This window comes from Apis florea, unplaced genomic scaffold (assembly GCF_048593485.1).
Source record: "Apis florea isolate Af1SG1 unplaced genomic scaffold, ASM4859348v1 contig_3203_pilon, whole genome shotgun sequence".
NCBI classification, from domain to species: Eukaryota; Metazoa; Arthropoda; class Insecta; order Hymenoptera; family Apidae; genus Apis; species Apis florea.
The window spans coordinates 9098778-9126193 of NW_028256723.1; the positions used below are offsets into that span (position 1 = coordinate 9098778).

The following is a 27416-nucleotide window of genomic DNA, read 5'->3' on the forward strand; positions in this document are numbered from 1 at the left end:
CTCTAAAAAAAGTGATCGATTTGAAAATTTCTACGAAAAATTCAATTACCTTAAATATATATATATATATGTATATATGCCTTCGCACAATGTTTCAAGATGTTGTAACTTTATCCGACGTGGAATCTTATTTAAAATTAATGTATGATGATTAATACTTTTATGCACAAGAGCATATTTTAGCATTCGTAATGTTAGAAAAAAGAAGAAGAAGAAGAAGAAGAAGAAGAAGTAGAAGAAGAAGAAGACGAAAAAAAAAATGGCCTGGAGGGTAATAATTATTTCGATAACTATCTTCGCATTAAGTGAAATATATTAGACCATCTCTTGTTCATCACTGCTCTTGTATCTGTGCGCGAACTCGAACGATGAATTAAAAAGATCCAATTTTTCGATTCGCTCGTGAAATCACGGATAGAGAGAAGGAAAGAAAAGGAACGATCGAACGAATGGAATCGAATAATTTATCGTCCAGAAATACATAGGTGGAGGCGTAAAATTCCACGATCGACCACTCTCCTCCTCTCCTCTCTCTCTCCCCCCCCCGTCCTTCTCCCCTTACGCCCCTTCTTTGTTCCCAAGTAGGAAGTTAAATGGAAGGAATCCGCGAGCGCATTTCCGGCCGATCGTGCGCTACGGAGAAAGCGCGCGCGCGCGCGCTCACACACTTTGGAATTGATTTCATCGCCAGCAAAGCGTGGCCCTCGTAAAGGTAAAACTGTAACACACCTGCGCGGTTGTGGAATCGTGTGCAGCCGCGTGAAAATGAATTTTTATGTGATCGAAAAATCGATGCTCAAGCCGGCGTGAAACTCGGTGGTGGAAACTCTTGGCAAATAGGAATAATACTCGAGCGAGCAATAGATCCACGGATAGGGGGCCAGTGAACCCGCCCGGACGGTGGACGGGCATCGCATCGGCGACCACGCGTCTTTGGTGACGTATAAATCCTCCTTTGAATCCTCGCCTCGTCTCCTACGATCGATTTTTCTTCTCTCCTTTTTTTTTCTTCTTTTTTTTCCCCCTTCCCCTTTCCATATCCTCGAATCGAACGAGTTAAAGGGAGAGAAAAAAAAAACGAGAGCGAGCAATCTCTCTCGATAATTTCGATCTTTATTTTCCAAGTGGAGGAGAAGTAGAGGAAAAAGTAGAGGAAAGAAATCGACTTGCACGGGGATCTCTCGGGTAGGCCGAGAGTGGCAGAGTTCGATGGCCGCGCGGATGGGGACAAGAAAAACAACAGTAGACGAAGAAAAGACCGCTGGCCGATACGATCTTTTCGTGCTAATAATTATTGCATTAATTACAGCGAGGGAAGCGTGCGCATCTACGACGTTTCGAAGATACGAACGCGCGAAAAAAGAAGAAAGAAGAAGAAGTCCGTGTACAGGCTAGGTGGTTAGCCGCGCGCAGACAGCCGAGTTCGCACAAGAAATGCCTCTCTGTGCGCGAACGAGCGCGGCGAGGAGGGCAGAAGAACGAGAACAGAAGTAGTAGGCAGCGCGTTAGACATTAGCGAGTGAGGCGCATGGGTGAGACTGACTTATGAGCCAGATTTCCTGCGATACCAATAGCGATGCCGCGAGGACATGCGGTGAAACGCGTGGGACTTGCCACCAAGGCACGCAACTCTGATCGAATAATCTCGGTGTGTAATTGTGGACTGCACGCATGGATTATTTCACCTGGCTATCTATCTATCCACGAACAAGGAGCAACGATCGATGCGATTTCTTTTTCGATTCGTGAAATATTTCTTTCTTAACCTTTCGACGCGACGACGTTTCACAACTTTTTATCCGTCACGCTAGATTTCGTAATCTTCCTTCGTGATTAATAAGAGTTAATAAATCGTTCGAGTTGGCCCGATTGAAAGGGTTAAACGTTCGGCCGAAGAATTTGTGGAAACGCGAGCGAGGCAAGGTCGATGGCTCGAGGTCGATTAACACGCTATCGATGCGAAGCGGGGTGCGCAAGGTTGGCTGGGAACGCTTGGTATTCGACGGTGTCGAGAGCAAACGCTATTCTCTCGGCTTCGAATTCCTGGTTGGCACATGTGACCGATGTGTACGCGCCACGTTCTGACGAGCTCGAACGTGCAACGTCCTCGTTACAAGCCCCGCGACATGCGCCGTGCCGCGCTCCCGCTTATTACGGATTTTAGGCAAGATTTGTCTTGTTCACTCTGAATTTCTGTCTTCCCTCCCTTCTCTGTTGCAAACTCGTTGGCAACACTCCCGCCTCGTAAATATTCTCGAACAAAGATCAGAAGAAACGTCGAATTTGATCATCTCGATACACACACAAGTAAGATACATACAAAACCATAGTGTGGTAAGTGATCGGTCTGCGAACGTTGGCAACACCGCCTCTCGAGCAAGGATCCAAAGAAATTTCGATATATATATATATATATAAGATACAAAATCGTAAATGTAAATGATCAGTGAGGAGTAGAAATCGAAAGAAACGACGAATTTGATCATTTCGATGCATAAGTGAGATACAAAATCATGGTACGAGTGATGAGAAGAGCAGAGATCAGAAGAAACGAATTTGTTAATTTCGATGTACAAATAAGATACAAAACCATGGTGTAAGTGATACGTTTGCGAACGTTGGCAACATCGCCTCTCGAGCAAGGATCCAAAGAAATTTCGATACAACACAAGTAAGATAGAAAATCGTGATGTAAGTGATCAGAAGAAACGAATTTGACAATTTCGATATATAAGTGAGATAGAAAATCGTGACATAAGTGAATTGTCGGAAGAAACGAGGAATTTGATAATTTCGACGTGCAAGTTACACTTACGTTTGGCAACAACGCCTCGCCTCGTATCGTTGACTAGCGAAAATGCTTTCGGAACAGAAGGATCGAGAAGAAATTTCGATATACAAGGTAGGTAAGGTAGAAAACCGTGATTAACGCGGACGTTCGTTTTCCAACAGAGAGAGAGAGAGAGAGAGGGAGAGAGAGAGAATCATTGTCGAGCGGATCATTAGCGTAAGGGATCGTGGCGGGAAACATCGGGGAATCGTCGAAACGCCTGGTGGCGCGTACCGTTACGCGATATGGTGGATCCTGACTGATGCGGCGTTGCACCTTGCAAATTGCAACGGGCCACGGAGAAAAACTATCCGGCAGCGATTTAAGAGACGAGTGGCGGCCCATCGGCCGCCGGCGTTCGTTCGCTCGGTCACCATCGCTTTCGCGATGAACCTGCTCGAACGACACCTGTCTACGGACGCCGCTCTGCAAATGAACCGATCCCTCTCCCTCCCTCCGCAATTTTATCTCTGGAAAAGTTTTGACATCGCGTCGCGCCTTTTATTAATGCGTTTTCCGCCGCGTTGGTCGCCGCGTCGTTGCGTTTTTAGGAGAACGTGTTTTTTTTTTTTTTTTTTTTTTTCGGAATCGTTGCTAGATCGCGAGATACGTCGGGAGGAGAGGAAATTTATGAGAATCAGGGGGAGAGAGGATCGTTTGATCGGTGGAAGCTGCTTGTTTGTCAAACTGTTCGTCGAACGTAACGGACATTTCAGTTACGTTTAATTACATTCCATATATTATTCCATATTACGTTCGAAGATATACACGTCCCTTTTTCTTTTTTTTTTTTTTTTTCGATTATCATCGAACGAAAAGAGCGCGAAAAAAGCAAGAAAGAAAGAGATGGAATAAAATAAAAGGCGATGGAAAAAGAGGCGCTTAATTGGAAACGCGAATTTCAGTCATTACTATTTTTCCCTGGTAAACGCGGGTCCGGCGTCACGGAAAATTTCAATTTTCCGCTCGAGCTGATAGATAATAACGCAAATATTTTTCCGTGTGACAGAAGTCTTTGCCTGGACAAAGGATTCCTTCCTTTCCCTTTCCACCCTTTCTCCGTCTCCGCATTTTTCACACCGGCCAGAGGAAGGAGAACGTGTGCGCGAGCGAATGAGCGACGATGACCAGCGCCGAGAGAGACACAGACAGAGAAGGATGAGACAGGGGAAGGGGGAGGAGTAAAACAAACGAACGGTGGCGTTCCATGTAAACGTGTATAGCCAATATCCGTATTCGGCTAATATTCGTGATGCGGATTCGTGGTGGGGAGGAGAGGGGGGTTTAAGGGCGGGCCTCGACGGTTTCCCCGATTCCGGTCGTCGAAATCCTTTGACGTCGCACGAGAAAATATCTAATCTGCATGTGTTTACGTTTGACGCGTCGATCACTCGAGCTCTTACCAGCTTGCGAATTGAATTACACCGGGCGAGACGGGAAGATAGACACGTGATTTCATCCCTCCAGTCCCCAAGGGGGATGGGGCTGCGAAAGGGATGAAAGAGAGCGGGGAATTTTACATCGAGTTTGACGCGATTAAGAAGTTTCCCTCGGTTTGCCCTTTTTTACGCGTTTTTCGCGCTCCCCTCCCTCGAATTCGAATCGACACCCAGTTCCAAACTCCTCGAGTTCAAAAATCGACGTGCCGTCGGTTAATGGATAGTACTTTTGGTATCCATTTCCATTAATTTTTTTCCACGAACGAACGGTGGTGGCGGATATTCCTGGATATTCGCGAGTATCGACACAGGATCTCGAGAAGTGGATCGCGGATCAATCAGAGGGCGGCCTGTAATTAACGAGTTACGAGACGGTCGAGCCGGCGCGTTTGCATTAAGACGCGGCTTTTTGTCACTCGATTCTCTCTGTCTTTCGAGGGGAGAAGCACGCGGTCGTCCGCCCGTAATTACCTCGGGCGGCAGACGCTTGTGTCGGTATCCGAACAAGGTTGGAACAAGAATCGAACAGAGAGAGAGAGAGAGAGAGAGAGGAGGAGGATCCGGTCGAGTTTCTTCGCGAATTCGCCTTGGAGAGGATCGCCAGGTCCTCTACTCTCCAGCCACTTCGATTGGCTATACCGTGCCGGTTTTTCTTCAAGTTAACAGCGATGGTTTCAAGGAGGGTGTAACAGCGTCTAGAATCAGTAATTAGTAGGCGTGAACGAGACGCCTTGAACCAGACACCGCGACTTTTTTCCAACGTTCGACGTCCGTTTTGCCCTGTTTTGCAACGGCGAAACGAACGACTCGACTAGAAAAAGAAAAGATTATCGCTCGTCTCGTTTCCCCGTTGTGTAGGAAATTACGCGTTTTATATATATATGTATGTATGTATGTATGTATGTATGTATATCCAACTGCTTTTTTTTCATAACGTGTCGAAACGTATTTTTCTTTCTTCCCATAAGGCACAAAGGGAGGAGAGGACGCATTCCTTCGTCCATTATCGTTTCTCGGTTTCCTGGACTTCGACGCCCTTTCATCGCCTATCATCCTCATCTACCGCGCGCAAGAAACAGATGGGGAGACGGCTGACGCGCAACGTATATCCCCACACAAAACCGTATATATACAACTCTTCATTAATTTTCCGTTAGCCGCGGTTCGGTTGCGGCGAAACGATCTATCTCTCTCTATCTCTCTCTCGGCGAAATACGTTTCGCTCGGTTGCGAAGAGAGGCCGGCGGCGGCCACTGGTCGCCTTCGAGATCATTATCGATAACGAAACGAAGTCGAATAGACGGCAGCACAACAACAACAGCGCCCTCTCTTCAACAGTTCCTTATAACGCCACTGATGTCGTCGCGATTGCGACAAAAAATGACGCGTATCCGCCGGAAGCGGTCTTCCTTCCCCTTTCGAGAGCCCTCCATTACTTTGTACTTAGCTCTTTTTCCCTCCCCTTCATCGCCGAGATGATTCGTCGTTTCGTGCCAGGCCCCGCGAATTCGCGCATCTGCCACAGCCGTGACCAATTCGACGGCGAATTAATCGATCTCCCTCCTCCTCCTCTCCCCCCCCCCCCGATCGGTAAAACCTAATTGCCACCTTCTTCGTCTTTCGAGTCTTTCCTTAGCACTCTTTATCCCTGGAAAACACGATTTTCGACGCAACATCTTTTAAAAATATTGCTGTGTATCGTGGTTATCGTGGATATTTAGAGGTTTAACCGACCGGTGCGCGTCGATCGGTGATTCGATGTACAACGGGAGAAGATCGAGCGCGTAAATCATTCCACCATGCTCGCGTAGAACACGTTAGAGGTTAGGTGGCGCGATTGTTATGCTAACCAGTCGACCAGTATCTGCTCTTATATAGCCTATGTTTCCTGCTCGACCACCTGTTACCCTCTCGAACCACGACCCCGCTAACGTTCGACTCATCCGTCCCGGTTCGGCACGTGTATAATTGCCGCTCCGTTCCGCGCACCGATTCTCCTCCTTCCCTCCGTTCACCTCCCTCCGTGGACAGCTTTTTTCTCCTTTTCTCTCTTCTGCTTCTTCTTCTTTTTTCACATTCTCCCGCATTAGCGAATATCGATCGAGACCCGGCGATTGAATTATTCAGCGACCTCTCTCTCTCTCTCTCTCTCTCTCTCTGTTCGAATTCCACGATGAAACGTTCGAATAATTGCGGGGCTTTTCACAAATTTATCGCGTGATGGAAGAAACTCTCGTTCTTCTCGTTAGAAATTGGAACGATCTTTCTCCCTTCGATTTCGCATTTCGTAAAAATTTCGAACGTCATCGATGCGATAAAAAAAAGGTGCGCCTCTTCCTCGATCGGTATCTTAATAACTCTCCCTCCCCTCTTCCCCCACCCCGCCCTCCGTTTACGCGCGCAAATTACCCGGGGAATGGAAAAAAATTTAGCCGAAAGAAATTTAGAAGAGAACCGATCGCTTATCGATATTATCGGCGCTATTACGGTGCGACCCGCGGCAAAACACGGGCTGTAAGCTGTTTTACCGCTGGCCCGCTGGTAGCGCTCGCTGAATTATGTATATAACGACGAGCGCTCGCGCTCGAACAATGACTGGCCCCTTTGAAGCCGCATTGTTCGACCTTTAGACAGGAACGAGGAGCGCAGGGCCGTAAAAGTTGGAAGTCGGAAGATGCGCCGTCAAGATCGCAAGGGGAAACAAATGACGCCTGCGAGCCTTTTAATTGCACCACCTGCTCGCCCCCCGCCCCTCCCCCCCAAAAGGAGATGAGGCCCCTGCGAAAACGCGGAGGTGATAATTTTTCTTCCTTCAGCTGTTCCACTGTTTTCGACCGCGTCACCATCGACGATGCGGAAAACTAGACGGCGAGATCGCTTCTCCAAATTTCCTTCCTTTTTTTCGTATTTTATACGAATTTTCTCCTTCCTTCCCCGTTACGACCGGCAACATATTTACTCGACGAGTGTAAAGAAACACGCGTTAGGCCTTCCTCCCTTGACCGTGACCATCGGTTCTCTTTCCCAACCGTGCAACGAACCGCGAAGCGGTTGAGAGGAGGAGGGAGAGAAGGGGAGGCAGGGGGGGGGGTCGGTCGGTGTCACGAAGAGAAGCGCGCAGCCAATAAACGGCGTAGAGTAACATCGTCGACCGAGATGTTTATTTTCTATTATTTTTTCGTGGGAAACGAGCAAACGAACGTGCTCGTTCTCCTTCTCGAATTTACCATTTTTATCTCTCTCTCTCTCTCTCTCTCTCTTTTAATTTTTCGTTACAGATAGTTTAAAATTCACGGAAATTACGTAGTTTTATTTAATAGTTTTATTATCGAGTGTTTGCCATCGAGTGTTACGTTTGTTACTTCGTTTCATTAAGTATCTATCTTCGTCTTCTTCTTTCATGCACACGCTTCGAATGTGTTAAACACGTCCCCCCTCCACGTATATACATTAACTCTCTCCTAATTCTGAATCGAACGCTATCCAGAGATTTTGGAAAAACTTTTCTACTCGATGTTTTCACCGATCACACCGCTGTATACAATAACAGGAACAATGATTTTTGAAGAGGAGAGAAAGAAACTGGTTCGATCCATCGCGTTCATCAACGTTTCGTCTCGGGAACATCTCGACACGGAATCCGGCAATTATCTCGTTTCGATTACAAGCCCGGACGTGGCGTGGAGGGTGGTGGAGAGATCAATCATTGGAAACGTTCGATTACGGGCGGACGGTGAGAGGAAACAGAAGGATGCGTGCGATTCGTTGCGTGGTAGGCGCGCGCTACGTTGCGTGATATCTGCTCGATTGGTTCTGTGGGAACGTCAGCATCGACCGTTCATCGACCTATTTCAACCACCCCACGGGGATAGAGACATTTTTGCCGAAAGTATATATATATATATAACAAAAGAATTATAACCAAAGAATATAATACGTCACGGGATACATTCGAAATGGTACCACTTCTGCTACCGCCGTACTGCTAGTTGGATTAAGAAACAGGAAGTCGATTTCTAAACGATGCCGTTGGAATCATTAAATGATGCCAATTAAAAAAGATAATGAAGCGGGATTCATTACTCGACGAAGCGAACAAAGATTCCATGCCACTCCACGGTTTCGTTGGAACGGCGGTTGGAAGGCAGGCAGGAAAGTGTGTGGTGGCGCTGTGGTGACGCAACAACGACTCGGATCCACAGTCGAATAGGAGTCCACAATGGACGCAGATCGAGAACATCGCTATTACAGATATAATAGAACGTGTACAAGCAATTTTCCCACAGTCACACACGCTTTCCTACCTTTCACCTAATTTCATTCCGCTAATTCTAAATCATCGAACGTTGCGAGTTAACCGCAACGCGGTGTGGACAAGAAGGTTTCGAAACCCGCCATTTTTTTCTTTCTCCACAGAACATAGGGACAATTAATCGGTGAAAGAAAGCGTGAAAGATCCGCACTCGATCGAAATCTTTCCTTCGAATTTTCCACCTTTTTTTTTTTTTTTTTTTTTGAAAAAAAAAAAAAGTCGGTTTAAATCCCTTTTTTCCACAACCAAAACGGACGCTCCCAGCTTTTTTTCACCGCACGCACGCACGTACGCAATGTCATCGTGTCATCGTGTGTGTGTGCGCGTGTGTATATGCCGCAGTATCGCACGCTACCGTGCGGTTTACGACCTTTTCGACGCGCATAGAAACGGTTTCCAATTCTTTGTTTCTTTTTCACCTTGAACATTTGGGAAAAATAATTCGGCCAAATTGCGACTTTTCGAGAATAAAGTTACTTTAATACTTTAACCGCCTATTATTATTATTATTATTATTAAGTAAGCTTCGATTATTAAATTTTTCCCATCACACGATACGTATGCGTTAACAATAGTTGAGGGATTAGAAATGCGTGCACGTTTCAATCTCTCGACCGTGTAAAAAAAAGAAAAAGCGTTCTCGCAACGCGGAAGGAAATAACGATTTAAGGAAAAAATGACGCGAAGTTTCTCTTCGCCTTGAAAACTTGCTTTCTGCGAAGCAGAGGGGCGATCTGCGCGATTCTTGAAACGAGAAGGAGGGGCGCGTCGAAAGGAAGGACAAAACAAACAACGACGAAACACGTTTTTAATTACTTTTCATTCAGTTTCGTGCGATAAACGAGGCGTTGACTGTCCGTCTGTCGGAACGACTATGCATGCGGGCCGGCTTTTAAATAAACGATTGTCTTCCCCTTTGACTTTGCGATAATAGGTTTGTTTGCATTCCAATTTCGAGAAGTTTAACAACGCTCCTTTAAGCCACCCCATACCCGCTCGTTCTTCGGTCCTCCAATTACAATCCTGCTATTTTTAATCGCTCCCCCCTCCCTATATCCCCCTCGATCGTGAAACCACCGAATTTCGTATCGGAATCCCCACCTCGGGCAGAATAATCTATCCATCTCTATTTAATATCTTTTCTTATATAACAAATTATTCATCGAACAGATTAATTTTAAATTTATTCATCATCAACAAATTTATTTGCTTTTTTCAATCACTCTAAGTGCTCGAATAAATCAAATCGACGGTGTACGTTGAAATATTATTATAATTATTTACGCGATATATTTACGTCACGTATTCTACGACGAATCTCTACAAAGCGTCGAGAAAAGACGAATCCGTTTCCAACAAAGGTTGTTGGAATCCCCTATTTCTTCCACGAGATGAAAAATTCCGAGTATGAAATTATTCCTTCCCTCGAATTGTCCTCCTGCGCACGGTGATAACTCTTCCCACGAATCGAAGGAAGGAGGTGTGGGGGAGGGGGAGGAGAGGAGAGAGGAAGAAGAGAGAAACAGAAGCGGAGGAGAAATTCGGGACGTGTTCACGTGGTGGCGTCCTCCTCGTTCAGTTTCACGGTCTGATTACGATACCCGTGCAGGGAAAATCGTTCAGAAATTCGGCGGTGGTTGCCCGTTGTTAACACGTACAATGTATAACGCATCGCTTTTCGAAACTTTCGAAACGGTGCGTTGTGATTAAACACAATGGCGCGCCGTGGAACACAATGGGAGTAATAATATTCCGGCGCGGCGCGGACGGCGCGCGAGATTCGCGTGCTGAATGAAAAAGTTGCCAACAAGCAAAATTCCCGCGAATTCCGACAAAAGCCGGCCGCGGCAGAGGATGGGCAAGGGGGGCGGAGGAGGGGGGGGGAAGAGATCGAAGAATGGAAAGTAGCGAACACGGCCGTGCTTGGCCACAACCGCCTTCTATCGTATCAGAAGCCTCATTATCGTTGTAATTATCGGGCAAAGAATATAACGCGAGACGGGGGTGGCGTGTCAGAGCGCATTCAATATCCCTCGTACGAACCGCGATTCCCCCCCCCTTCGTACGAGCAAATACCACGGCGGCGATCGAGGATGGATGGAGGAAAAATCATTCCGGATTTTTCCGGGATTACGCGATGCTCGATTCCGAAAGTGCGCAATTCCAGAACAACCAATTCGTTATTCTATCCGCTCCTCTCTCGAGAAAAAATCGAGCAGGGTTATATTATTATACGCGTTTATACCGTCGTTGAACGGGATTCTGTTTAATCAACCGCGGAGATGATGCGCGTATATCCGCTCTCTTAATAAATTCACTTGCTCGCTCCCTCGCTTGAAAATCGCAACGGAACGCGCAATTAAACGGGCGGCAATTAGAGGCCGCCGATATATACACGGCCGATGTTATTACGTAAAGCGGTTGTCTCGTCGAGTGGTGGAAGTCGTCGAAAGTCTCTTTCTCTCTCTCTCTCTCTGTTTCTCTTTCTCTTTCTACCACACACGCGCACACATACGCGACCTTCGATCCGATCCGTGGTATCTGTAACGACTGGCCAGCAGCGGAGGGGAGGGGAGAGGCGGGGAGAGCACGAAAGGCCTCTTAATCGCGCCCCGTCCGAGTTTCGAAGTTTACGGGTTAAAGACCGGCCGGGTTGTTATTAATGCACGGATTCCGTGATACAACCGCTCGCTCGATATTTCTCGCCTCCCCACCTATCGATCGATCGAACGAATACCACCCTCCCTATCGCGAAGATCCAACACCAAGTTTGGACTCGAGAAGTTCGTCTCTCTTTTTCTCGACAAACAGGCAACTTTAGAATTCGTCTCAACGCTCTCCTTCCTTATTCCCATGCATAGGAAACGATGTCGCTCTCCCGTGGCGAGGAGCGAATAATATTCAATCTTCGCGCTTCTCTGCGTGTCCGGCAATTTGCTCCTCTCTCTCTCTCTCTCTCTCGCTCTCTGTGCGCGGAAGCAAGACGGTTGTTTCTCAAACACCGATAATCGCCGCTCGCGAATTATCTCCAACGCGCGTGGAACACGTGCACGCGCTCTTCGTTCTATCCCCGGTTTTTACGACCGTTTTTGCGCTGGCAAAAAAACGTGCGCCGAGCCCACTTCTTCCAGGCACTTCGTCCGTCCGCGTGGAAAACGCTGTCAATTATTATTATACGAAAACGAGCTAATTATTATCGTCGTTTTCTCGGAGGAAGGGCGGACAGGTGCGGTCGTTTCGGACTTTACGAGTGGTCGTGCTACGGCGTTCGCGTCATTATCCTCGAACGGCCGTGTTTCGCTCGATCGCTGTAATTTATTAATCGGTTCGTCAAACGGACCGTGTAACGACCGCCTAGCTTAACTCTCTCTCTCTGTCCACCTTCTATCTATCCACGGAACGTTTCTCCTATTTCTCCTTTCTTCTCTCTCTCTCTCTCTCTCTGTCCGCGGGGAGGGAATTTTCAATTGCTTCCTGCTGCACGTGGATCGAGAAAAAAAAAAAAAAGAAACGAAGGAAGAAAGGAAGGAGGGATCCTCGGCGCGCGAATAATCCTCGCGAAAGAGCACAGGTGATCCCTGTGCAAGAAGCTCGAGGAGGAATAAAAGGGGGGGGGGGGAGGATTGGGGAAATCGTTCGACTAATGGAACGGGAACCTTATTTCGCCCCGTTTATCCATCCACGCGGAGGAGAGAGCGCGGATTCTTAATAGAATACTCGATGAATGTATTTCTCTCCGAGGCCGGTTACGGTGGGGAGGCGGACGAGAAGAAGAGAGCAAGGGTGGAGCGAGGGAGGAGGGGGAGGGTGTGTCTCAACGCGATAATAAATCTGTGCTTAGCCCCGCGACAATGGGCCGGACGGAGAAAGAAGGGTTTAAGCCGCGTCCTACTTACGGAGGGATCCCCTCCCCTCCCCTCTCTCAAATGGATCGTAGATCGGATTAATCCGCCAGGAAAACGGATTGGACGCTCGGTTGGCGTTTGATTCCTCTTCTCCTCCCTTAAACTTACTCTTCAGGAGGAGATAAAAGGAAAGAAAAAAAAAAGGACGAAACGACGAGAGAGATCGAACCGATCGAACCGAAGCTTTCGAAGAAAAAGGCGGAGAGAGGCAGATGCGGTGGTCGATCATGCTCGAGGCCGCACGCTCGACCTAGCCAAGGTCGCTCGGCCAACAGTCGCCTGCATTCTACGTGTTCTTGCCTCCGCGCACAGGTGATCCCCGCAAGGGTGACCTGGCCGCCGCATTTTCTGGATATCCGCGGCAGAGACAGAGGCGACACGCTCGTTTCTTACTTTTTTTACTTTTATTCTATCTCGCATTCGACATCGAAAATCGATCGATCGAATTTCGTTCGAGAGGAAAGTATCATCATCATCGTCATCATCGTCATCATCGCGGGGGAACCGGTCGGAGAAATGCCGGCCAGCTGATCCTGGGAACAACGCCCCGCGACCGTTTCTTGCTGGAATTGTTGATTTAAGGCCGGCCGCCAGGTTTCTCACATCCGAGCGGCCGTTTCGATCTCTCCTCTCCTATTTAAAAACGTCGGATCCGGAAAACCGGTTGTGTCCGCGGATTATTCCGTTTATTTATGCGCAAATAAAAAAAAGAGGCAAACTCGTATGAATTTTCATAGGGAGAGGAGAGGAATCGATCCGATTAGAGGTCGAGGTGCGCGGGAGGGGGAGGGGAAGGAGAGGGAAGAGAAATTCGTCGAATTGCTCGGTGTCAGCGGCGTTACAGGTGAGCGATACCGTCGTTTGAGAGGCCGTCGGCCGGCCAGTTCCCAGAGAGAGAGAGGCCCCGGTGTGTCGATTGGCCGGTGGATCGTTTGTGAAATTCCTTCGATAGTATTCGATGAATCTATCGAGGCACGTCGTCCGCGATCCCGAAACAGCCGGTATGCCGGGGCTGCTCCCGGCTCGTTAGCCGCCTTCTTTGCAGCCAACCTTGGGAATCCCCCAAACGAAACCGTCCTTAATCGGCCGCGCGATAATTACAACTCGTCCATGTATCTCGCCACCTACGCCACTCTTTCTCTCGCTCGAGATTCGGATATTTCCGCTTGATAATCTCCGCCTTTGGATCCTTTGACGACGGTAATTAACGATGGAAAAGGAGGAGGAGGATTTTAAAAAGAGCGAATTTTCCCCCTCGAGAGGAGATATATTTCTTTCCTCTTTTTTTTTTTTTTTTTTTTTTTTTTTTTACAATAATTTCGACTCTGAACGCGATTCTCCACTCTTTCCAACCGGCCGCTCGTGGGATACATGGAATGGGTAACTTGCGAACGTTCAAACAAATAGGAAGTTTGTTTGGCGGGCGGTACAATAGGTGGAAACCGAATGATATGTCTAACTAAATACGTTACCCGGTATCAAAGGGAGAACCGAACCTTTATGATGGTTTCTGGTTGGCTCGCGTCTCCGCAGTTTGCCGCTCATCCTTCTGTGGTTACGCTCTCTCTTCTGTATACGTACACACACACACACACACACACACGCGTGTATAACTCGGGTTTCCGGGCGATGCATCAATCGCAAAATTGAAATTTCAGCATCAACAATAATTACCACCATTGTGTCACCGCCACCGCCGCTTCCATTCGTTCCGTTACCGAATCGAGAGTGGTTCTCCTCTCCTTCCTCTAATTTTTACTCTCGCCGCTTTTCGAATTCCTCTAATTATTTTCCTATGATCCTCCTCCTCCTCTCTCTCCGTAACGGAGAGGTCGGCCACCAGACAGTTTCCACAAAGCTTCTGACCGACCGCCATCTTTTGACCGAATGGAAAGAGGAAGGGAGGGGAGAGAGTAACGAGAGGCAAAGAGTACGTTTTTTTCACGATCCTTTTTCTTCCTTTCTTTCTTCCTTTCTACACCGAGAATCGCTTTGAAACGGAGAGAGAAAGAGGAGGAGGAAGAGGAGGAGCCTGTTCAGTGAGAACCACTGAAAATTCGGGGAAAGGAAACTTTGCCCAAAGGCTGAGAAACATCGCGAAAGGTGGATGGATGGATAGAAGCTGTTCCAGGCAGCGACGTATCAGCGTTTGCAGGTGGAGAGGAGCTGCCGTTTCCGGTTTATCTATCGAGCCGTTGAACGGCAGTATGACAGCCAAGCCCCGTCTGCGCGCTAATATGTCAAAGGCAGGCAGAGCGGCAGAAGACAATTAGCGCGGCGTTTCTAACCGTGATACCTCTTACCCACCCCCTCCCCTTCCAAACTCCTCGTTATTTCGGTTGTTCGGAAAGTGTGCAACCTGTACGAATAACGCCACCCTTCCTTCCCCTCCTCTCGAGATCAGTCAAGGAGGGGTACGCAGAATTTCGCACCTTGTTAACACTAAACGGCGCGGTCAACGGTGCTTTCGAAACTTCCTCCAGAATTTCTTCTATACAAAGTTATCGCCATACGACTTTTTCTATAATGTAGATGCAACCCGTTTCTCGATATTCACGACTTTCCGTATCTCGTTTACTTTGCGAATCCAACTAGTTAAAAATCTCTTTCTACATTAAGATACAAATGTTTTCTTACATTTCACCGCTCATGGAATAGGTATACGCCGACAGGTTTAGCGTTAAAAAAGCATCGTGTCATTTACGATTGCGATCCCTGCTCGTGCGCAAGTAAAACGCGACAAACACCTCGGATTGAAACGGGCGTTTCTCCACCCTCTTTGGTCTTGGCTTTCAGGTCTTTATCTTTCGAGCAAAGCGGCTTAAATATACCATAAGCACGACGCCTTGGAAAAAAAAAAAAAAAAAAAAAATAGAAGTTCGAAAAAGTTTCCGTCGCCGCGATGCATCGTAATTAATTCCATTCCTCGAAAATTTCCTCGAGAAAAAGAGAGAGAGAGAGAGAGAGAGAATAGCAATCGATACTCGAGATTCGAATTCCGCCGGCGAATCCTCCAAGACGATTATACACGCGCGCGCGCACACACACACACACGCACAATTAGAATCAACGCGTCCATTCGTCCTGAAGCGGGACAAAAAGAGAGAGAGAGAGAGAGAGAGAGAGAGAGAGAGGGAGGCTCGCGTGGGAAACCGTTCCTTTCGTGGCAGCGAGAAACGGAAAGAAAGAAAGAAAGAAATAAATAGCGAAAAAAGAGGGGGGAGGACAGAATCGAATGGAAGGGAGAGGGGACAAATAGCCGGGGGGGGAGGGGACGCGGAGGCGAGGTAAAAAGCTCGGCCGGCCTGGCTCGAACTCGGTGAAGGAGACGGCAGAGAGAAAGAGAACGAGAGAGAGAGAAGATCAGCTTTGTCGGCAACCTTGCTAATTAGTTTACTAACTTATCGACCACCTTTCCTTCGGTGGAGCACACACCGTTGGACACACATCGGGATGGAAACATCGTCTTCGTCACCGTACGGGCCAAACCGTCTCGGTTCGATTCGATTGCCTCCCCCCTCTTCTTCGAGAGGAGGAGATATCCGACCGATAGCCGCGTTCCAAGAGACAAATTAAGTTCTTGCCGTATTCTCCTCGGCAATCGTATTCCCTGGACAATCGTTCTCCTCTCCCCTGTGATCTCTATACGAGACGAGAGTTCGAAGGAGGGGGCATTATCGGATCCACGGGTGTAATTAGACGCCAGAAAAAGAAAAACGAGAGAGAGAGAGAGAGGCGCGTCCTCTTCTCTTTTAATAAATTTTCTCTTTCCAACTCTTTTTCGAGTTTCGATATTTTCGAATATTCTTCGTTTCGTTAATGAACGCTCTTGAAACGCATTCTCTCTCTCGTATATATGTATAATACCTACTCGCCGCTGACAATACGTTTTAGCGATAATGGTTTCATTTTCCTTTAAAAGCTTACGGTAGATACGCGATGCCCCTGGGAGCACGCCATATTTATTATCGTATTAAAGCTTCAACGCTTTGTACAAATTTAAAACGCAATTTTTCAATCCACGTACAACAACGACACACAGTGTCTATATATTCCATAATAACGCAGATCGAATCAAAAACATCGGTTTCCGCGGAGAACAGAAAGAGGAGTACGCTTCGGAAACTTATCTTCTTCTTCTTCTTCGAAACAACCCATGGAAACAACGTGGCCATTTCCATGGACGGTTTCTTGTTTGATATTTAGCAGCACGCGAGCCGTTTATACCCCCTTCGTTCCCAGCCCTTATTTCCAGCCTCGGCGAATTAAAAAAGCGGGAAGAAGCCGAGAGAGAGAGAGAGAGAGAGAGAGAAGGAGAGGGCGAGAGAAGTAACGGCCGACTCGAAACGGGTGCTGCCCGGCCAAGCGAGCGCGTCCAAGCGGCGGACCGATGAAATTCAGACGAGGGATAATTTTTTAACGTTATTACTCCGCCGACCGTCCTGCGAATCGCCTCCCCTCACCCCTCGTTGATTGGCAATTTCGCGTCTTGAATTTTTATCCGGGCTCTCGGGGCGGAATCGGGGCGCGGCAACCCCTTCGTTTTTAAATTATCCGCGAGATTAATCAAGGCGTCATTTTTCACGTCCAATTTGCAATAAAAAGAAGCCGGCGGACGACGGCGCGCGTAACGAGGATGGCGGCAGATTGGGATGGCGCAGGGAGGGAGAGCAAACCCCCACCGCTTCTTATTCTTCTAATTGATATATTTTGAATTAATTAATCCTTCCTCGAACGTGACGATACGATGATCCCCTTTCTCTTCTTAATTAGTAGACAGTCGTAAATTTCTTTCATTGGGCTGCGCTTTCCTCTTCGTTCTTCCCTTCGATCGGATTTAGGCCGTTCCTTCCAACAACCCTTCGTTTCCAACGTGCCTTCTTCCCCCCCTCTCCCCCCCCTTCGAATCGATTTAGCAGAGAAAGGAAAAGTTTACAAATTCGCCGAGGTTTCACGTCCTCGAACGTCAACAACCGACGAGGGAGAAAGGAAGGATTGGCAACAAAAGTTTCCTTGTAAATGCCAAAGTGATTCCGACGTCCTCTTTCGTCCCCTGCAAAGAAAGAAAGACAGAGAGATTCCGAAAGGGTGCTCCGAAAGACAAGAAAGCGAAATATCCGGGGAGGCGGGGGGGGAGGAGGAGGAGGGTATATAATAATTAAAAAATATAAACGCCGGTGAAATAACATCGAATCGTCCCCTCCTCTCCACCAAACCTCCTCCTCGAGAACTCGAGAGAGAGAGAGAGAGAGAGAGAGAGAAGAGGAGAGGAGAGAGGGAAAGATCGAAAAAGGAAAATTGTCGTTGGAGAGAAAAATTTGCGGGGGATGGCGCGTTGCCGCGGGGTGGTGTCCGCCGCTCGTTTCCATCCTGCAAGGCGACGGAGGAAACGTTATGCAAATGGGTTTTTACGAAGGGGGGAGGGAGAGAGAAGTTTGGTTCTCCCGCCGCGGGATCGGCCAAGAGGCCGGATCATTTTTACCGAAATTAAATCGAAAATTAGACTCGCATTAAAATGCGCTCCCGATAGGCCCCCTCGCCTCGAATCGCCGTTGGCTCTCGTCGCTGGCTGGAAGCAGAGAGAGAGAGAGAGAGAGAGGGAGGGAGGGGGGAGGGGGTTTAAACCGAGAGGAGGAATTCCTTGCTCATGCAAATCAGAGATTCACGGGATTGTACGAGTTAATCAGGATCCGCTCGCGCGGAACGATTGAGAACCGCTGGGAGAAATAAGAGTGGAAAGCGGGTGGAAAGGTGGGGGAAAAGGGATAAAATGAAAAAAGTTGGCCGGCGAACAATCGTGTATAAATCAGGGGTGGTTAATAGGTAAGAACAAAGGGTTAGGAGGAGGCTGGTTTCCTCGCAGGGCACGCTGGAAGGAGCGCCGGAGGGATGCGCTCGAGGGGGTTTGGTTGGACGCGCCAATTTACGATTCATTTCGTCGAAACGGGCGCGCCACCACGGCTCGCCTTATATCGCCATTTCCCCGATCTGAATAATTAATTTTAATAACGAATTTCTCTCCAGCCTCTCTCTCTCTCTCTCTCTCTCTCGAGATATATATACGTAAAAATCGATAACACGATAATAAATATCGTGGCCACGTTTGGATAATGAAATTACATTTGTTCCGAGGAGAGAGGATTTGGACGCGAGAAGTGGACGCGGTGAGATCGAATTAGATTATCCGATTAGATTTCGAAATCGTTTCTTTCCTTTGGACTTTGGAAAAAAGGAAGGGAGAAGAAAATGGGACGTTAACGGTACGTACGGTGAATTTATACGAGTGTCACTCCTGTTTATCGGTAATTAAAATCGTCGAGTGTCCCCCTCCCCTCCCCCCCTCCCCCCTTTGGTCAAGGTATTTACAATATTTCGAGTGACGACCGGTCGTCGTTTCACGTTCACGTTACATTAATTGACATAACGTTCGATTCGGAATCGGGCTCGTGTATACGAATACGAAATTATTACAGGTTTCGAGGGGAATAATTTGATCGATCCGTGTGTCGCGATACGTGAAACGACCGATGCCCGGCGAGGAAATAAATATCGAAAACCCATTCGAATAAATACCGTTGCGACGCTGTCACAACGGGAAATAAATCTTCCGGAAGATAATATCGACTTTGAAAAATAGAACGCAGCGGAATCGAGATTCGATTATCGTCGAATTGGTCGCAATTGGCTTTCTTTTTTTTTTTTTTTTTTTTCTCTTTCTTTTCCCCTCCCTCCCTCCCTTCTTTTACAATCTAATAATATGGAAGAACGACACCGCGCGATAGAAAATTCAAGCGGAGAAGCGATACGGCGCGATCGATCGAGGGGGCATTGAAATTTCAACAGCGATATTCGGTCAAAAGTTCAATCGGCGAGTTTTTCGAATCGGAAACGTAATAATGACATTTTTCTTGCTAAAAAAAAAAAAAAAATCGCAATCGATTATCAATTAACAAGTTTAACTCGCACGAAATGTGAAACGAAGGCGTTGCAAGGCCGTGTCGACACACACACACACACACACGCTATATTAAGAGAGAACTATATTAATATTTATAAACGTTATCCTCGTTACGAGACTTTGCTTCTCTCTCGTTTTATAACGTTTTCCATATACAAATATTTTCGAAATATATTCGAAATATATATGAAATATCCGAATTTTCCGAATCCCTCGACGTGAGAAACGAAGGAGATAATATATATTCTCCTCTCCCTTTTTCCTTTTCAAAACTTGACGCAGCGCGGCGGTTGGCCTCGTCGCACGGGTTCGAGAGGATTCGATATCGATCGAGGATCCGTCCGAGGAGTGGGGGAACGTACCCGCACGATTTTCTAGCCACTTGCTACCTGATGCGACGATACAAGAGTGGCAGCAGCGGCGGCGGTGGTGGTGGCCCAGTGATATACAACGCTATCACCCTCGTATTTACTGCAGTGTCAAACCAGGGCGACAACTTGGTTACAAATTAGTGCTTCGCATCGCGCGCCTGCCCACGTCCCGCTCTTACACCGTGCTCCCGGTATGTATATATATATGTATGTGTGTGTGTGTGTATATATATATATTGTATATTTGTATATATATCTATATCGGTGGTCCTTCCAGCGAACTGTACGAGTCTCGTATGTTTATGTTGCTGGCAGCTGCGCCGCAGAACCTTGCCAATATTGGTTCTCAATTTAATGATCAGCCGGTTGCGTGCACCCTTTACCCACCACTCTCGACGACTGAGGAGGAGGAGGAGGTAAAGTCGTGGCGGCTCTCGGAATTGGAATAAGTTTCGATTCGAAACTATGGAGGAACACAATCTCAAGATGGATAAATATATATCGAAATATCGCTTCGTACGAGAATTTAAGAGAGAACAATTTTCCAGCTCTTAGTGTTAAACTCTCAGAGTTAAAATTTAGGAGCGTGTCTCGAGTATTCGAAGGGGAGAAACAACAGTTTCGAGGGTGTTCCCTCGAGCGTTTCGTAACACGATCGACGACGATCTAGATCACGGAATCGATAAGGGAGGAGCTGAGAACCGCTTGCTCGTAGGAGAGGCGATACATCAGCCACGGGTCAACAATGTGTAAGCGGTACCGAACTCCAACTTCGGTGACACTTTTGGAGTTTCTCTGCTCTCTGGACGTTGCACACCAGATATATATATATATGTATCCAACTCTTCCTTTCCAATTCTTTCCCCCCCCCCCCCCACCACCAATTATTAATCTCGTTCGATCTCGTGGTAATCCAGCGTAACTTGTTGCACGCGCTCGCTTTCGAAAGAACGAAAGGTAAACGAAGAACAATAAAATGGAATAAGAATTTCTGTCGAGTAATTATGATTACATATATATATATATATATATATATTTTTCCGAATAAGTGAGTAAAGAGAAATTCTTCCCTTCGTTTTTCCAAGCTAAATGGAAATGGAAATTTTAATTTCCATCGACGAATTTGGAAAAAAAGGGGGGGAGGGGAGAGGAGGGGGGAAGAAAATACTTATTTGCACGCTTGATATGACTTTGAGCGAGCGTGCTCGATAAATGGCATCGATATAAAAAAAAAAAAAAAAAAAGAAAGGTAACACGGGGCCAAGGCGTGTTAATGAGCAAAAATGTAACGGCCGCCCTCCTCCTTTCGGCCAGAAGCCTTTTCCACCCGTGAAAAGTGGAAAATTGCGGGTAGGCAGGGTATCGAACCGGACCATCGTGCCGTGAATCGACAAATTACTTTTCATTGCTGCCGCGATGTAATCACGGATTCAGGTGTCGCCCTCATTACTGGCTCTCTCTCTCTGGTCGTGGGAGGGGTGGAAGGTAACAGGAAAGGGGCGGTCGCCTTCGAGGGTGAACGGTGGAAGCAACAAATTGAGGTTTTGAAGGAAGAAAGAAGAAAAAAAAAAAAAAAAAAAAAAAAAAAAAAAAAGCACTCGCCTCCTCGTCGTGGTGTGCTTTACCACCGCGCGGCAATGGGTGGAGACCCATTGATTTCCCTCCCTCCCACCCCCATTCACCACCGTGCGATAATTAAATGCATTTTATACAGTTCTTCGTGCGGTCGGTATATAACGGCGAGTAATTAATAGACATTTAAAATTTTTAATAACGCCGCTTTTATGCGCGTCCCCCCCCTCCCCCTCCTCCCCCTCCCTCCTCCCTCCTCCTCCCTCCTCCCGAGTAATTATAGCCGGTGAATGGATCTGTTGCATTTGACTTTTAATGCCCGCCGGATCAAGCGGTTACACCACGCGCCTCGCCGCCACTTATCAACCCGCCACCCCTCCCCTCCCCTCCCGCGCTAATGACGAGGAGCGAAATTTTCGTAACGCACACAACTGGTGATGCTTTTTTTCCACCACCGCCCTTCGCTCGCGTCCTTCTTCCCTTCTTCTTCTTCTTTTTCGAACGAAGGAAAAAGAGGACTCTCTATCGAGTCTTTTTTGCCATAATACGTATTATCGTGGACGAAGATTTCTCAGGTTGAAGCCTCGACCAGGTTGACGATATTTCACGTGTTCACACACAGGTGAAAACGGATCCCGCTCTCTGGTATAGAGAGAGAAAGAGAGAGAGAGAGACTTTACATAAAGTCTTCATTCGGGCGGCGCGATAAATCAGAGCTTCTTTTCCGGATGAGAAAGAAGACGAAGAAGAAGAAGAGGAGGAGGAGGAGGAGGAGGAGGAAGAGAAAAAAGAGCTGTTGACTCCGCGTCATTAAAATTAATGATCGCGTGATCGCTAAACGCGTTTTCGCTCCATCTCTCACATTCTCAAATCCGGTCAAACCGTGGAGCGATAAATCACGAAACACCTGTTTCATAGGGACACCTCTCTCTCTCTCTCTCTCTCTCTCTCTCTCTCTCTCCCTTTCCATAAGAGTTACACATTCAATTAAGTTCTTACGCTGGGGAAGATTCAATTTAAAACGCCTTCGATCGCTACTACTACTACTACTACTACTACGATATTCCAAATTATATATATATATATATACACACACGCGTTTCTTCTTATCTTATCTGCACTCGTTTCGTCGACGTCGTTTCAACCATAGTGGGAAAGAAATCGAGCTGGCCAACGAAAAATTCGTTCTTGAACGGTTGTGGTTAAGAAACGACCGAGCCTGCGTCTATACCTGTCGAAAAAACGTTCCTGCCGATCAAATTACCGATGCGCGCGCACGTGTGCGTCTTCTCGAAGGCCTTTTCTTCGTATCGAGAAAGTGTCTCGGCTCGGCCTATAAATTTGCCCAATTTAATTGGCCGTGGATTTATTATTATGTAGGCGAACGGAACTCGTTATAAATTTGCCCGTGACAAGCCGAGTATGGGATCCGTGATGTCCGATGCTAATGCGCGATTAATTATAATAACTGTGCGATTCTGTGGGAAACACGATTCCCCGGTGAATTCGAGCGAAAACTCCCCCTCCTCTCGTTCCACTCGCGTTCGGCTTCTGGCTAATTTTTGCCGAAGTAAAAAAGAGAAGGGGAGAGATAATAAACACAGCGAATACGTTCGAAGATGATCGGAGCACGAATTACTCGGTAATAAGAGAAAGGAAAGAACCTCTCCCTCTCTGGGGAAGCGTTATTAAGCAAAATATTGAATTACGACGAAGAGAGACAGCAACGTGGAAAAGATACCGTGCGATATAGGGTGGTGGGCACGATATCGAGTGGGTCCTCTGTCTTGATATAGACCACCATGAGCGAGCTGGGCCCGACCAGTAGGCCTTAAATCGTCCTCGCACCGGGAGGGCAACCGGTGCCCCTCGGTACCACCTAAAATATTCTCCGCCTAAGGTATACCGATCGAACGTGTCCACCATCACCTCTCTCCCCCCCCCCACAACGAAATCGACGTCCCCCGCCGCCCTTAAATCATTCGAGAGCGGGCTGGCTAGGTGTGGTGCGCGCGACACTGCCCGCCACTTCCGGGAATCGAATCCAACAAACTCCTCGAACGAGCATACGAGAGAGAAATTCTGATCGTCCCCTATTTTTTTTTTTTTTTTTTTCCTTTTCCTTTCAGTTTTAGATCGATCGAGAGTTGATCTCGAGACGAATTATTCCCTCCAAGGTTTTTGGGGGAACACCTTTCCTTCCTTTCCTCTTCTTCCTCCCCCGTTTCTCCTTCACGCAGGTTTCACGCAAGCCCACAAGTTGACAAATAAGCCCACCGTGGAGGCGCGGAACGGGCGAACGAACAAATAGCTTCGCGGCCTGGTGTCAGAATCAAGATTATGACAGCGAGTCGGGTATAAATTTGAAATTTAAGAGAATCTCTGCGCCTTTAGCGGGGCGCTTGGCCGACCGCCTTCCCCCCTTCCTGCCGCCTGGCCAAACCATCCACCACCACCGGTAAATCACGGTGATATGCGGGTTCGCCCAAAATTCCCGGCTAATCTCGAAATCAAACAGCCAGGAAGGACATAAAAATGCTTTATCGCCGGAGGCTTGAAATACACCTAAGCCGAAATACACCGACGATCGTTTGACTTGTTTCTCTCGGGGAGAGAGGGACGCCAAGTCCATGGTGTATATCTCTGTGTGTGTGTGTGTGTTTCAACCGCCGCTGCTATTTTCTTTACGAAAGATGGATGAGATTTCGTTTCGCCGCGTTCGAGTTAGGAGGAGGGGATTCGTGCATTCCGATAACGATTTATCGGGATCGATAAGAATGGATTCGGATTACATCGAAAGAGAGAACGAAAAGGAAAAATAAAACTCGTGCAAGCAATCGGTATTGTATACTTACGCGGTCTCGAGAGGAGAATATTGTTGTTATATATATATATTTTTTTTTTTTTCACATTATCGCGCAAAAATTTGACTTCCCCCGACATCCGTCCTCGACAAATATCCGACAAACGAAGGTTCAAATTTGGAAGGTCAATTTTTGCCAGGTGTGGGGTTCGAACCCACGCTCCCAATCGGGAACCAGAACTTAAGTCTGGCGCCTTAGACCGCTCGGCCAACCTGGCTTGCGAACCATCCACTCGTAAATCGGCGAGAAATATCAACTTCACCAACCTTTTTTCATCGGGGGGGAGCAGGGGAAGATTTAATTCTTTCTTCTTCGACTAATTTCGTATCGAAGAAGAAAAACGAAGAAGAGAGAAACGATATGTATAAAATTCGGTGATTGTGCGATTTTACGTCGTGTTCGACCGATAAGATCTCGGTATCACGGTTCCACCGATTACGCGAATATCAATGACTTCTGGGAACGAGCCGGATGGATTCGAGAGCCAAGTATGCAAACAAGAAGAAATAATTGCAATCGGATATTCGGAGGAGGGAGGAGGAGGAGGAGGAGGCCCCCGAAGGTGTATCGTATCGGCGGACGGTGGTTATTGACGACCGGGCAAAGCAGTGGCGATACATTGGCGGACGAGCATAAATTTCTCCCCCCTCCCCGAACTGACCGTCGCGTTTTTCGATGCGTCTTAAATTGCCTGGCAACCGTATTCTCGCGGCCAACCCCGAGAGAGAGAGAGAGAAGGCATGAAATGCGAGGCGACACCGCCATTAATCAATGTATTTATAGATAAAGTCCTTTCCGAACGTAAACTGAAACATTTGGAGGAGGTTATGCGCGCTCGTTTTACGAGTTCCCCGCTTTTCGCGATTCTCGATTTCGATACAACGCGTGTATAAATACGGGTGTGCAATGTAGTGTGTACGCAACAAGTAGTTAGATTGAAAAGGGTATTGAAAAGGAGGAAAGAAAGAAGGTGGAAACGATGGAAGAAAAAGAAGAAATTGGCGGAGAGAGAGAGCCATCGGCTCTTATAGGGAGGTCCCCCTCCACGGGCCCATAAATATCGAATTTTTATTTTGAATGGGAAAACGAACGATCGGTCGATGCCGCTTGTCCCTGGCCCTCACTAAATCACCGTTACTTTATTAAGTATTACCTTTAGTTAACAGATACTTAATCAAAAGGTGCACGCCGTACGCCACTAATTTGACTTTGGCCCCCATAAATATCGGAGGAGACCCTATGCCGCCGCCGAAACCGGCGCTCTGCTCTCTCTCTCTCTCTCTCTCTCTCTCTCCAAATACCAGACGCACCCGGACGCGAAACACCGACGGATGAACGGGCGATGTATACCCAATGGCCGATAAAATACTCGTGTAATTAAATGCGAGGCGGCCGCATTTGTCTCCCTTCTCCCGCCAAATATGAAGAGCAACCTCCCGATTTTACTGCTTCTTCTATGGAAGAAGGACGATTCGGTTCGATAAACGCTAAACACAGGTTGCTACCACTACCACTTTGAGAGGGGAAGCGAGGGTAGTTCTCGAGGCCCTCCCCCCCCACTAATTGATTCGTGCTGCCATAAGCTCCCCAACACTCGTGAATACACCACCTCTTTTCATCTCTTGCCCCGATTATTCAGAATTTTTCCTTCCCTTTCGATGCTCTTTCGTGTATACACACATACGAAGTTCGAGAAGCTCGGTAATTATATTCGCCGTTAATTACACGGGCGAACGAAGCCTTCGAGTAGCTCGAGGTGAAAAGCGACCCCTTTGTCGCGGCCCCGAGCTGTCCACTTTGCCCGCCATTTTTCCGACTCTGCGCGTAATATCCTGAGCGAGGCCGGCCTAATGCAAACAAGCTGCCGTGAACCGTGCGCGCCTCCTTTGCGACGACACGTCTCCCCCTCCCTCCCTCCTCCTTTTCTCGCGTTGGCGTACACGAATCCGCGCGATGTGCGCGGAACGAAAGAGGGGAGGCGACGTTCGTTACGTCCGGATGGATAATTCATGGATAATTTCCATGCAATTTTCTTCTTTCCCAGAGACGGCATAATTACCGTTTCGCCATCCTTCCGAAACCATCCTTCTATGATCGTACCTTTTACGTATTCGTACGTTGCGAAGTTATTCAGTTGATCGATCGAGTAGGAGCATTGATCTCGGGATCCATGGGGATAAATTGTACATCGCGTCGATTGAACTCGTTCGTCTCGGAGATTGAAAAAACGAGGGAGGGAGAGAGAGAGAGAGAGAGTTCGTAAATCGGAGGAGGAAGGGGGGGGGGGAAATGTTTACAACTTATCCAACTGCAATAATGTATATAAGCGGCATAAGCGAGATATTTAGCCGCGTATCGTGGCGCCACACCACCCAGGGGACCCACTCGTTATTCGCTGCCAGGATGAGCCTTTATTAGCAGTTATCCTGTTCGGCCTCGAATCTATACGTTCACATATCCATAAATTCGCGTTTACGGTGACCGTATCTTATGCAAATGAGACGATTTAATCCGTCGGATATTTCAGGGCATTTTTTAATAACCCTTTCTCCTTCCCCCTCCACGATCAATTAGCGACGATTCATCGTCCCGATTCTTCGATCTCCAGAAGCTGGGGATTCTCCGTTTACGGGAAATTCCTCCCTCTCCATGATCGAATAAATCTTTGAGAACTTTCGAAGGACAATCGACCAAATTTCGAGATCATATATCGAGATATATATATATATGTATATGTATATTTTCGCAGAATAAGATCGACTCGGAAAGAATAAAAAAAAGAAAAGAGAAGAAAAGAAAAGAAAGGGAAGAATCAATGTCCCGAAACGATCGCTGCGTGGGTCGAAAGCAGCAATTTCGAGCCCGATGTTTCGAGCCGGCAAAGTGCGATAATAAGCCCGCGGGCAGTCGGTGAGAATCTGCAATTCGCTCCGCTCAAATTGAATACTCCGTAGGCAGAATCTGGACTCTCCGTCGAGGGAGTTAAACCTAAGATCACCGATCCGTGATATAGTTTGGGCTTTGTACCCGCTCTCTCTCTCCCTCCCTCCCTCTGTACAAACGTTGATTCGACATGGAATGTCGTTTAACCGCGCTCCGGGCGCCCCGAACGATGCGAAGAGGAATAATATAAAAGAGCGTGCATCATCGAAAATTCGTGATATT

The 27416-nt window shown here is 47.4% G+C and overlaps 1 non-coding gene across 1 annotated transcript; it reads right to left on the reverse strand.

The window, feature by feature from the left end:
• Positions 1–24384: 24384 nt before the first annotated feature.
• TRNAL-UAA (transfer RNA leucine (anticodon UAA)) lies at positions 24385–24468 on the reverse strand. The gene has a single exon. It is a non-coding gene; the product is annotated as a tRNA-Leu (tRNA).
• Positions 24469–27416: the final 2948 nt, after the last annotated feature.